Raw genomic sequence first — 13,213 nt, 5'->3', positions numbered from 1 at the left:
AAGCGAGTGAGGGCTGGGGGAGTGAGAGAAGCCGCATGGGGGCGGGGCGCGAAGGCTAGAGGCGCTGGGTTCTGCGCGGAGGCGGTGCCGCCGCCTCCGCCTTCACCGCGGTCCCCGCCCCCCTTTCCGGGGGCAGCCGCGCGTGACATCACGGGGAGGCGGGACCGGCCGCGGGGTGGTAGGCGGGGCCAGCCGCGGGGCGAGGCGGGAGGCGGGTAGCGCAGGCCGCGGCGGCCGTGGAGTAGGTAGCAGCCGCAGACTGCCGAGCCCAGCGCCCCAGCCCTGGTAGCCCACCCTGCGCCCCTTCCTCAGCCCCCGGTGCGTGTACGCTGGGGCTCTGGGGGGCTGGCCGCTTAGGGAGCGGGCCGTCCGACCCTGACCCGCGCAGTGACCCGGAGCCCCCCGGCCCAGGCGCACACGGAAGTGGTGAGTGTCACCGACTGGAGGTAGAGAAGCCTGCGGCGCCCGGAGGCTAGGGGCGGGGAGCCCGGCGCTGGCTGGAGACGCGGCCGCCGCTCTGGGGCCTCGCGCGTCGCGCACCCGGGGCCGCTCCTCGAGCGTGGCGCTGGACCTGGGGGCCGGGCCGGGGCAGGGTGGGGGCGAGCGGGGCGGGCGGGGAAGGCGGGGGATTTCCAGCTGAGCGGAGACGGCCGGTGCCGGGAGGTCGGAGGCCGGGGGCCCCAGGCCCGAAGGGGAAAGGTTAAGGCTCGCTGCCCCCTCCCCCAGAGCGCACACCAAGTTTTCATAAACAAGCCTGGGACGCGCTGACATCCTGTTTATACCACCCTGAGATACAGGCGCGGGCTTGAGGTTGGACGTCCCTCGCTGTTGCACGGAGAACTTGACCGCCAGCCCTCTGACAGAATTGCCGGGGAGCGGAAGGAGGATTTTTCAGGCCTCAGGACGGATGCTGAGCGTCTTAGCCATTTGACTTCTTTGCCATCTCAGCGAGGGAAAGTTTCTGGGATTTGGGGCCCAGTTTGGGGCGGGGGGCGTCTGGGGACTCAGGAGACGCCCCCTTTCCTTTTAGGTTCTGTTGGGACACTGGCCCCAGGTAGCGGGCGGAAAGTCTGAAAGACGCTCACTGGGCGAGATGGCCAGGGAAGAGGAACAGTGAGAGCGAACCACTCAGGGAATTGCGAGTCCTGCTGTAAAGGACTAGTAACCGAAACTGGGGCTGGTCTCTGGCTCCATGTGTAACTCCTCAGACCCCATCCGCACGCCGTCGCCAAGCATCAGAGGGAGTCGTCGCTTTAGCAGGACTAGTAAACACCCCTCTCAGGTCACTCCCCTAGGTTCCAGGGATGTGGGCGCCTTGGATGTGTTTACCGAGGAACTTCTCTAGGGGACTAGATAAAGGGTATGATTATTGCCAGGTGTTTGTGCACATTTTTTTGTTTTTTTGATTGTATATTCTTTGCGAATTCTTGTGTGTCCATGGGAAAGAGGATCCCATCGTCCGTGCCACTTCTCTTAATACGTGGCTGTGAGCTGTCTTATGCCCCTGGTTGGATACATGCTGTTGACTTTTTTTTTTTTTTTTAAGAGTGCAGGGCTTTTTTCTCAGTGGCAAGAGTTTACAGCTGTATAGAATTGTTATTACTTTTTTGGGAAAGCATTAAAAACCTGACATAGTTAAGTGATGAGTATAATGCAGAAACAACTAGGTATGATCATGGAGTGTTTGATTGTTGGCTTTTTTTTTTTTTTTAGAAAAAAGATTTGAGTTATGGGCATTTACACAGTGGAAAAAATTTTTAAGATGAACATTTTATATTGATTACATTTTTGTTCCTCGCTTTCCGAAACTCCATTTTGTGTTGTTTCTGCCTTTGCTTTGGGTGACTGATGTTTTTCAAGACCAGGCAGTCGTTTTTATTGAAGGATCAATGTATTCTTTTGTACTTTGTGGTGAAGGTTAATGGAGGCTACAAGGGTACCAGACACTTTGGGTACAATATGCATTGTAATATGGAGAAAATGTCTCCTATGTATAGATCCAGATCACATTTAAAGATGCAGGTACCTGCGTGATTGTGGACATTATGAATAGGAATAGTCACAACCTCTTTAACTTTGCATGTCATATCAACTAAGCACTTACACCGTATCTTAGTTTCTCTAAATAGCTACAAAAATGTATTTTTTTAATACTAGGATTGCAGTGTGACACTCCATGTTGAATAAAGCCAGTTTAGTTTCCCTACTCCACAGTATACTAATTGCTTATTATTATTGGGAAGTGATGAAAGAGGGTGAATAAATTATACGTACATAGACAAAATAATTCAAACATTTCCCGAAATATAACTACATTTCAATTTGTTGTAATTTAGTCAGTCTTAATAGCAATTTGGCTAATGTTCTGTATGTACTGGTAATTATCTTTCTGATCAATTGGTATCTACCTTTTACAGATGTAAGTTGTTAAGGGGAATTAGCTTGCAAAATGTTTTCAATTCAAGCTTTTGCTAAAAAGCTGGTAGAAAGTAAGGAATTTTGAGGGCAAAGTTGCTTTTGCAGGAAAAGAGACTCATTAAATGGCATGAAGAAATTTAAGCTGAGTGCTTTTAAATGGGATAGTGAGGTCTGCCACTTTAGATTCTGGGTTCACAAACACTAGTGGTTTCAACTGCAGACCACAGATTCTAATAATGTTTTGAAGTTATCACTTAGTTTCTTCTGAGTAGCTGGAAGTAACACATATATTTGGACAGAAACCCAGCTGGAGCAAGTATTGAGAATGTATAGGTTTATAAGAGTGGACACTAAGGTACAACTGCATTAATAAGGTTTATTAACAAAGACCAAGGTCTGTTTTCCGACTCCTCTGTTAAGTGTTTCCTCCCCCCACACACATTATTTTATATATCTTTATTATGTATATACTTATGTTCTAATGAGGTCATATGCTTTTAGAAGATTTATCATCTGAGATGTGAGTATTTACAAGGAAGTTTTTCTTGTTCATTTCCACATTAAAAAAAATTGTTTTAAGTGGATAGGGAGTTGATTAATTACTGAATCTTGCTGAGCAAGCAGCTTCTGATGGTCTGACTTATGGTGGTCCAGTGTTCTGTGGACCCTTATCATAGAATAAAGATGCCAGAAAGAACCTCGCAGATTCTTTTAGACCAGTGTTCCTCAGCTGGGTATGATTGTGCACCCAAGGAGATATTTGAGGTTTATGGAGACATTTTTGATTGTTAGAACTGTGGGGGTGGGGTGGGGTTGAGAGGAGGCAGTGTTACTGGCATCCAGTGGGTAGAGGCCAAGGATGCTGCTCAACATCCTACAATGCATGGTGCAGCCGCCTACAGCAGAGAATTATTTGGCTCAAAATATCAATAGTGCTGGTCTTGAGAAATCCTGTTTTGGAATGCCAGGTGGGTAACGAGAAGATCCTGGCTTCTGTCATGGCAAGCTGCTTCACTTCAGGCCCCTATTTTCTTCATCTGTAAAATGAAAATAAAAATATCCATCTTGGCGATCTCACGAAGCTGTTGGGAAAAACTAGGTAAATAATGGATGGAAACTGAAGTGCTATGCAAATTATAACTATAACTATTGTGAAGACTTTTTTTTTATTGAAGTATAGTTGATCTACAGTGCTGTGCCAATCTCTGCTGTGCAGCAAGTGACTCAGTGATACACATAGAGACATGCTTTTTTACATTCTTTCCCATTATGGTTTATCACAGGACATTGAATATAGTTCCCTGTGCTATACGGTAGGACCTTGTTGTTTATCCATGCTATATATAGTAGTTTACATCTGCTAATTCTAAACTCCCAGTCCTTCCCTCCCCCCTCCCCCTCGGCAACCACAAGTCTGTTGTCTGTAAGACATGATTTTTTTAAAACCAGATGAATTGTTATATATACTGGTCGTTGAGGAGGAAAGGGGTTGAGGCAGTATGTTGAATGCCAGGATTGGATGGTTTGATGTTACTGAATTCTTTGTTATTCATTTTTTTGGGTAGAGGAATTATTTAATGTAGTTATGTAATTATTAGAACATAAATTTTTTAACGGTTTTTTTTTTTTTGCGTTACGCGGGCCTCTCGCTGTTGAGGCCTCTCGCGTTGCGGAGCACAGGCTCCGGACGCACAGGCTCCGGACGCACAGGCTCAGCGGCCACGGCTCACGGGCCCAGCCGCTCCACGGCGTGTGGGATCCTCCCGGACCGGGGCGTCCCCTGCATCAGTAGGCGGACTCTCAACCAGTGCGCCACCAGGGAAGCCCAACTGTATTTTTTTAAACATAAAGATTATTTTCTCACTATAATGAGGGAAAACTCATAAAAAAATTAGAACATAGAGGAAAGAAGAAAGTACAGGAGAAGAGTCATCCATGGTCTACTCCCTTTTCCATTTAAGGACAATAACGTTCTTAGCAATTTCTTTTCTGTTAGAGTCATTTATATTGGAAGAAGAGCTAACGATGAAAAAAGTGGCAGTAGTGACCAAGGAAGGTGCTGTTTGTTTCTATGCCCTTCATTTTCTCTTTTCTAATAAATATGATGTACGGGCAGTTACATTATAGGAGACATTAGAGGAATTGGTTCACTATTTTTATACTTTGTGGGCTAACCTCCAAGCTGTGTTCTCGTTTGGCATGTTGTTTCCTCTCTGCTTCTTGCTCTCCCCTGAATTCAGCTAGGTGTGCCACTATTGCTTCCTGTCCCGAAACCCTATGGTAACATGGGGTTTTAAACAGCTGCCATGTTGAAATGACCGGGTTTCTGGGGCAGGAAACTACTTCCTGTGAGTATTCTTTCCTGTGAAGTGCACCAGCTTTTTTGGCAGTTTGAGGCAAGAAGAAAGCATAAAACTTTAAGTTCGTTTCTGTGGTATATTTACTTCTGAGATTTTATGATCTGTGATTCTTAACAGCTGGCAGCGGGCACACATTTTTTCCTTGGTGCTCTATGAGTAAACTGCCGATCCTGAGGCAAGACCTGCTTTAGAAGCAAAACGAAAATTTCTTTAAGTCTACTCTAGGCAGAAGACAGAGCTGGTCTTTGTTCAGATATTTTTAATCTGTGGTAACTGAATTTACTTACCAGTAATATTCACACAGCATTTTGTTCATCCATTTATTCATTCAGTAAATACTTTTTGAGCTCCTGCTATGAGTCTCAGGGAGTGAATAAACAGAACAAAACAGGCAAAAATCCTGCTTTTATAGAGTTTACAGTTTAGTGGAAGACCCTTGAGCCTGTTGAGAGTTTCTCAGTTGCAGGTTATACACGGCAGCCACTGTGACTAGAGCAGGGTACTGAGAGGCAGCAGAAGGAGGTAGGGCTGGACATTCAGGATGGGGCCAGACTGTGAAGACTGCACAAGTCTGTGTGCAGTGTGAGGTCAGGGACTGTGACCTGTGTTGATCGAATGAACAGGGAAGATGGGAAGCCATTCACAGTTTTTGAGCTCAAGAATAACATCATTAGAAAATGCAACAGCTGTGAAGCACTGACAGTTCTATAAAGGGTCAGCTTCATTTGACCATTGTGCAACTCTTCATCCTCCCCATCACAGAAAACATTCCTTACTTATCCACCACTTATCAACTGTTAGAAGACTACTAGGAAATAGAAAATGCTTAGAGCCAAAATAGATGTCATGAAGTCTGTATATGCTTTCCTTATAGTAGAGTAAAACTTATTTTTGGTTTGCTTTTAATTTATAAAGGATTTGTAGACAATCTACCTAACTGGTTTTCAAGTCAATAGGAGATTAAATACAAAAAACACAAGAGATGGGAATTGTTAAGAGGATGAATACAGGAAGGAACATTCTCTGAGGCAGGCAGTGTTAGTTTTTATATTGGAAGTGAATGAGGAGAGGTTTATGAAAAGCAGAGCCATAACTCAAAAAGTGGAGCACCTTGGCTGGGGCCATTTAGTGGAGGGGTGAATGCCATCGTAAATACCTTAGCGTATTGAAGGTGTCACTTTCACAGTACAGTACAGTAATTGGTGTTGATAATGACCAGTCCATTAAGAAGAGAAGAGGTCAAGTTGTGGAGCATAATGGAGATGAGGCCATATAGTTCTGGACTTTAGCAGAAAAGGGCAGCCTGAGGGCTTGGGAGGTGAGCAAGTGGTGGGCAGAGGTGGGGGTGGAGTAAGAAGCTGCAGTCAGGATTGCGACAGGACAGGCTTGAAGAAGAGGTTTTCTTCAGCGTTAAAACCCAGTGAGGAATCTTTGCTTCACAGAAGGAGCTTTCACTCTTCAGGGTAAGTGATTGGAGAGGTCTGCAAGAGGAGGCTGCCTCTGCAAAACTTAAAAAGGGGAGCTGTGGCTATCTGTGGAGAAGGGGGTAACAGCTGGAACCCACCAGTTGGGGTGGTGCGGGGGACTAAATCAGGTCAACTAAATTACGCCTCTGGATGGTGCACAGACTGATTTACTGTAGATTAGTCTTGTTTTTCATAATCTGTGTTTTTGGAAGCTCTGGAGCTGGACCGTTGGTTTGATCCTAGCTGTAAGAACGTGGGCAAGTTATGCCTGTTGCCTTATCCATAAAATGAAGATAAGATGGTACCTACCTCTAAGATTGTTTTGAGGATTGAGTGACTACACCTAAATACACCTAACGATTTTGGAATGGTGCCAGGTACATGTTGTGAGCTAAACATTTGTTAGCACGCGCGCTCTCCTTTTTTTTTTTCCTCCTTCTGATTGGTGAGTATGCTTTGTGGTAAAAACAAAGAGCTCATTATATTCAGAATGCCTTAAGATGGTAGGGAAGTGTGACCCACTAAATGCAAAACAAAGAGTAGCTGATACATTCTATATTACAAAGGCTTCAGTTAGAAATGGATAAGTCAAAAACATTTAGGCACCTAAACAAGGCAGTTTCTCAAATCTAGAAGAGATATAGACCGCACCAAGGTGGTAGATAAGTTATTTTTTTTTTTTTATTTATTTTTTTTTTGCGGTACGCGGGCCTCTCACTGTTGTGGCCTCTCCCGTTGCGGAGCACAGGCTCCGGACGCGCAGGCTCAGCGGCCATGGCTCACGGGCCCAGCCGCTCCGCGGCATGTGGGATCTTCCCGGACCGGGGCACGAACCCGTGTCCCCTGCATCGGCAGGCGGACTCTCAACCACTGCGCCACCAGGGAAGTCCTAGATAAGTTATTTTTAAGAAAAAATGAGAAACAAAGTGTTTTTAATTTTACTTTAAATGCCATCCAAGGTATATAATTTGGTAGGAATGTACTAGACTTCCCGGGAAAGTCAGTACTGTGTTGCTCTCCCTGATTCAGTTTACTTAGCGAGTGGTGAGCTGTTGGCAGAAAGGCACAGGCATACCTGTTTGTAAAATGGTGTCTTTAGAGTTGTGTGGAAATTTAAAATCTTATAAATCAGATAATATGCTATGGAGTTTTGCTGTTTAATGAATTATAAAAGTGTAAGAGAACTCTTAAATATATGTTGTTTCCCCTGAATGCTGTTTTATTAGTTTCTTTTTCCATGTATGTGTTGCATTTTCCTAAAACAAGATTTACCCCAAATATAAAATTGTACAAAAAGTTGGTCCTTCCTCCTAATCATATTTTGAATATATCTGTAGTTCTTTCTTAGTAATGTTTATGTTGCATTTATTCATATTCTCAAGAACAGTAGTTGTCATGTGGTTGGAAAAGAGCTCTTGATGATAGTCTCATCCCATGTGCTTTGATACCAAAGACGTTAGCTGTCTCTTTTCCTTGTCTTTCTATTTGAGAAGGAAAATAACAGTAGAACTCCCTAATTTTTATTGGGTGGGGGGGTGCAGTAGGTAAGGAAGTCCAGCTCATATAGTGAACAGGCTGACCTGTAGGTATTTAAAATAATAAATTTAGGTCTATTAATTTCAGGTACATTAATTCAGACAAGTTCGAATGTATAAAGTGGGAATAGATAAGAACAATTTGTAATTAATGCAACTCTTGTTTTTAATGGTGTTTTAAAGGACTTAAGGGTATTAGAACTGACAGCAGTTCATTCAGTTAAGCACAATTATATCTGCAGGCTTATTTGCACAGTTAATTAAGCTCAACTATAGCAAGGCTGTAAATTATAGCAATTTTTTTCAATTAGTAGAATTTAAAATAATCTTTTATGTTATGGTGAGAGAAAAGACAGAAGAAAAATATCAGGGAGAAAACAATCTACCAAATGTATATTTTCCGAGTGAAAAATCTTGTTATTAAACTAGTTTAATTGATCACACACAGGGAGGCAGACAGATGTGACTCATACAGTAAAGAAGTGCACTGGATGTTTGGATGTTTTGCCAGGTACACCTGCAAACCCATTTTAGGGCTAGTTCACAAAGTACAGACTTAAAAAAAGAAGATGCTTAATGCCTAAATTTAATATTCTGAACGATTTTGTTCCAGAAAAGCCGTCTGTAAAACTTTAGGCAGGTCTGCTAATCACTGTATATCAGTTACCTAATTGGGAAAATCATTTGATGTTTGGTGGTATCTCCAAAACACCCCATCTTTTTACTTGTTTAGAATGACCTTCACTCAGTTGGTCAGAAGTAGGAAGGGGAGGTCAGAGGAAGCCAGACTGGCCTGAACGTAAATTGTAAGCCTACTTGATGTGGATTTGTGAAGTAAGCCACTTGGGATGCACAAACTGGCTGAGATAAAAACACTCTCAGGTTTTCATGTTCATTCCATTATGTAACAATTATCTGTAGGTTGCATATTATGTGAGAACAAGACGGTCCTGATTTCTGCCCTCAGAAGCTTCCTTGCTACTGGAAGACACAATAACTCAACAATTATTCAACTGTTTGTTTTAATTATTCTGAGTACTTGGAGAGATGTCTTAGTTTGGTATAAAGCAGAGGTGGGGGGCAGTAAGAAGAGGGGGTCTTTGTGACACTTTTTTTTTTTTTACGTTGGAATCTGAAGGGTGAAGGAGTTAGCCAGGCTAAGAGAGTGGGAGCCTGTTAGCGCAGGCTCACAGCGTGCGCAAAGGATCTGAGGTGGAACCAACACTGCAACTGGAGCAGAGAGGATCGAGAGGCAGGCTGGTGAGGTCAGACTTGAGTCACTGTATGAAAAACAGAAGTATCCCACCCCCACCACACCGGGAGCACCTCTGTCCACTCTGCTGCCAAATGCCTTGAAAGCCTTACTTCCTCCCACTCACTCATTCTTTAACCCTTTGCAACCTGACTGCCACCTCCACACACTGGAGACTTATTCTTTGAGGTCACCAGTGACTTTTTGCTGTCATACTTAGGCCTTTTTTCTGTGCTTGTTATCTAAAGCATTTGATGCTGCTAAACACCCCCTTCCTGAAAGATGTCCCACACCGCACTGCTGTCTGGCTTCTGAGACACAATACTTCTCTCCTTTCTGTCTGTGTCTTTGCTCTCTTCTCTTTGGTGTCTTCTCTTCCTCTCCTCTCTCGCCGCCCCCAATACAGACTTTCTTAAAGGTTCTGAGAACGGCAGATCTTATTTATTCCTAGAACTGTGCAGATGACCTGCTTTCACCTGTGCCCCAGTTGTCCCTTTTATTCATATTTCTTCTTCTCCACTCCCTACCTCCCCAAATACCAGCTGAACAGCTTTAGGCACTGGCCAAGGCACTGGGGACACAGTGGGGAACAAGAGGCAGGGCCCTGTTCTTAAGGAGCCAACATTCTAAGATGTTAAACATGGTGATAAATAGGTGCTGTTACGTGCGATAAAGAAAATTAAGTATGGTAATTGGTAGAGAATGCTTAGGTGGGTGGGAGAGGGGCTACCTCTGAGGAAACGACATTTGGGCTCAGACCTGAATGATGGGTGATGAGCAGGAGCCAGCTCATGCCATGACCTGGAGGAAGAGTACCAGGCAGGGAGCAGCAGGTGCTGAGGCCCCACAGGGGGATGATCTTTCCATTTCATCTGGGCTCCCTTACCTGCATGTCTTGTTGACACCTCCCAGTTAACTGCTCCAGAATTAATATCATCTCTTTTTCTGACCCAGCCAACCCAGTGGATGATTTCTCTGTTCCTCTTAGTACTATCTCTGTTCACCACCCTCAGAACCAGTGGTCAGAAAACTTATCCTGTAGAGAGGAAGACAGTAAATATTTTCGGCTTTGAGGATCATGCCACTCTGTGACAACTCCACAGTTCTGCCACTGCAGAACTAAAGCAGACATTGACAACGTGTAAACCAACAAGTGTAGCTGTGTTCCAGGAGGACTTTACATACGGACGTTGACATTCGAGTTTCCACTTGTCACAAAATATTATTTTTTTCCCAACCACTTAAAAATGTAAAAATTTGTATAGCTTCCTGGCTGTACAAAACAGGCAAGAGGCCAGATTTGGCATGTGGGCCCAAGTTTGCTGACCCCTGCCTTAGGTCATCTTGGTTTCTCGCCCTGCTGCGCCCCTCCCGCACCCCCTCCGTCCCCCAGTCCAGCAGTCTGCCAGGCCCTCTCAGTGCTCCCTCCCAGTGTGTGGCTTCTTTGTCTTCTCCCCATTCCCTGCCTCTGACCTAGCTTTTCTTTACCTGAGGGATCACAGTAATCTCCAGCCTAGTCTCCCTGCTTCTAGCCTTTCCCTCCAGTCTGTCCTCCATACAGACATTGGATAATCTTCCTGCAGCTTGACTCAGGTCACAGAATTTCCCTGACCGCAGCCTTTGGAAGCCCCACAGAAAACAGTCCAAATTCCACCTTACTGTAGTATTCCAGGCTCCTTGTCATAAGATTTCAACTTTTCAGCTTATTCTCCCATTTCTCTCCTTCTGTGCCAAAGTAGATTGTTCACTATTTTGCATTTGTGCCTCAGACATTCCTCATATTTTTCTGCCTCCTCCTCCTCCACGGACTTTGCCCGTGCCTCATGCTCTCTATCTGTCACAATTCTGTAGCTTTCAAGGCCCCTTCAAATGTCCCTGTTCTCTCCGCCCCAACCCCCAACAAGAGGCATGTGTATACTTAGTGCTTCAGTGGTGTGTGATCCTCTTTTCTAGGGCATTGTCTTCTGCCTTGTGCTTCAGTTCCTTTGTAGACTTCCCTCCACTGTGCAGTCCCAAGGTTCTTGAGGACAGAGACTTATTCATTGTAATATCCCCTTTCACAGAAGATACCTGGGTTATTATTGAGTAAATGCTAAATCCTCTGTAGACAATTTGTAGAGGTTCAAAGTGGGAACTTTTTTTTTTTTTTTTTTTGCGGTACGCGGGCCTCTCACTGTTGTGGCCTCTCCCGTTGTGGAGCACAAGCTCTGGACGCGCAGGCCCAGCAGCCATGGCTCACGGGCCCAGCCACTCAGCGGCATGTGGGATCCTTCTGGACCGGGGCACGAACCCGTGTCCCCTGCATCAGCAGGTGGACTCTCAACCACTGCGCCACCAGGGAAGCCCCGGGAGCATTTTTACTAGAAGGAGTTTGGCCAAATTAAATCCTTGATTCTTATATAAAGTAGTACAGTTTTGTGAATGATCACCAAGTATTTTGGAAGACTATGGTGATATTCTTCGTCCTGTCAGTGGCTTAAATAAATAAGTTTAGGCTAATTTTTGATGTTCCTCTTCAGGAATTTATGTTTCTTTTTATAAAAAAGGAAAAGAGAAAGACTTGTGTAAATCATAATGTTTCCTTGCCCGAAAACTCGAGGCCAAGTTATTTGCTTATTTTAGGTTGCTATTCATTTTTCTTACAGTGATCTCCCTGCCTCAGTCTCCCACCAGATCACTTTTCACATGTATTAAGTCCTCCTTTTAATGAATGGTTCTGTTTTGTAAGTCTTATATATTTATAAGAGTAGCCCCAACTTATATTTTGGTGAGAAATAGAAATTTAAATAATAAATACTAGGCCCTTGATTTACCCAACCTGAGGTGACACCAAGATGGTAAATATCTTGAAAGGAGCAGGCAAAAAAAGGCTCTGGGGCAATATGGGAATCATGATGTGGGTTTGGTGGAAAATGAGAAAAGCACTTTCTCAATCTTCTGGTGAACTTGTGCTTGGGGTAGCTCCCAGGTTTGTGGGATGTGTAGCACATCTTGTCCAATGGGAAGGAGAGGGAGCAAGAGGATGAGACTCAGGATTAGGCAGCTTTCCTCTAATAAGAGTTTGATAGTGTCTGGTCTTACATTTAGGTCTTTAATCCATTTTGAGTTTATTTTTGTGTATGGTGTTAGGGAGTGTTCTAATTTCATACTTTTACATGTACCTGTCCAGTTTTCCCAGTACCACTTATTGAAGAGGCTGTCTTTTCTCCACTGTATATTCTTGCCTCCTTTATCAAAGATAAGGTGACCAGGGCTTCCCTGGTGGCACAGTGGTTGAGAGTCCACCTGCCGATGAAGGGGACACGGGTTTGTGCCCCAGTCTGGGAAGATTTCACATGCCGTGGAGCGGCTGGGCCCGTGAGCCATGGCCGCTGAGCCTGCGCGTCCGGAGCCTGTGCTCCGCAACAGGAGAGGCCACAACAGTGAGAGGCCCTCGTACCGCAAAAAAAAAAAAAAAAAAAAAAAAGATAAGGTGACCATATGTGCATGGGTTTCTCTCTGGGCTTTCTATCCTGTTCCATTGATCTATATTTCTGTTTTTGTGCCAGTACCATACTGTCTTGATTACTGTAGCTTTGTAATATAGTCTGAAGTCAGGGAGCCTGATTCCTCCAGCTCCTTTTTTCGTTCTCAAGATTGCTTTGGCTATTCGGGGTCTTTTGTGTTTCCATACAAATTGTGAAATTTTTTGTTCTAGTTCTGTGAAAAATGCCATTGGTAGTTTGATAGGGATTGTATTGAATCTGTAGATTGCTTTGGGTAGTACAGTCATTTTCACAATGTTGATTCTTGCCAATCCAAGAACATGGTATATATCTCCATCTATTTGTATCATCTTTAATTTCTTTCATTAGTATCTTATAATTTTCTGCATACAGGTCTTTTGTCTCCTTAGGTAGGTTTATTCCTAGGTATTTTATTCTTTTTGTTGCAATGGTAACAAACTCTTAGAGGAAGACATAGGCAGAACACTCTATGACATAAATCATAGCAAGATCCTTTTTAACCCACCTCTTAGAGAAATGGAAATAAAAACAAAAATAAACAAATGGGACCTAATGAAACTTCAAAGCTTTTGCACAGCAAAGGAAACCATAAACAAGACCAAAAGACAACCCTCAGAATGGGAGAAAATATTTGCAAATGAAGCAACTGACAAAGGATTAATCTCCAAAAGTTACA

The 13,213-nt window shown here is 44.1% G+C and overlaps 1 protein-coding gene across 1 annotated transcript in view; it reads left to right on the top strand.

The window, feature by feature from the left end:
* The first annotated feature begins 217 nt into the window (after positions 1–217).
* Positions 218–13,213, top strand: part of JAK1 (Janus kinase 1) — a 138,676-nt gene continuing 125,680 nt past the window's right edge. Inside the window, exon 1 of the mRNA XM_065877253.1 lies at positions 218–426. The gene's annotated coding sequence lies outside the window, so the exon portion shown is untranslated. The remainder of the gene's footprint in view (positions 427–13,213) is intronic.

This window comes from Phocoena phocoena, chromosome 1, assembly GCF_963924675.1.
Source record: "Phocoena phocoena chromosome 1, mPhoPho1.1, whole genome shotgun sequence".
Classification (NCBI taxonomy): Eukaryota; Metazoa; Chordata; class Mammalia; order Artiodactyla; family Phocoenidae; genus Phocoena; species Phocoena phocoena.
The sequence above is the reverse complement of the archived record's forward strand: the minus strand, read 5'-3'. Positions and strand labels throughout refer to the sequence as shown.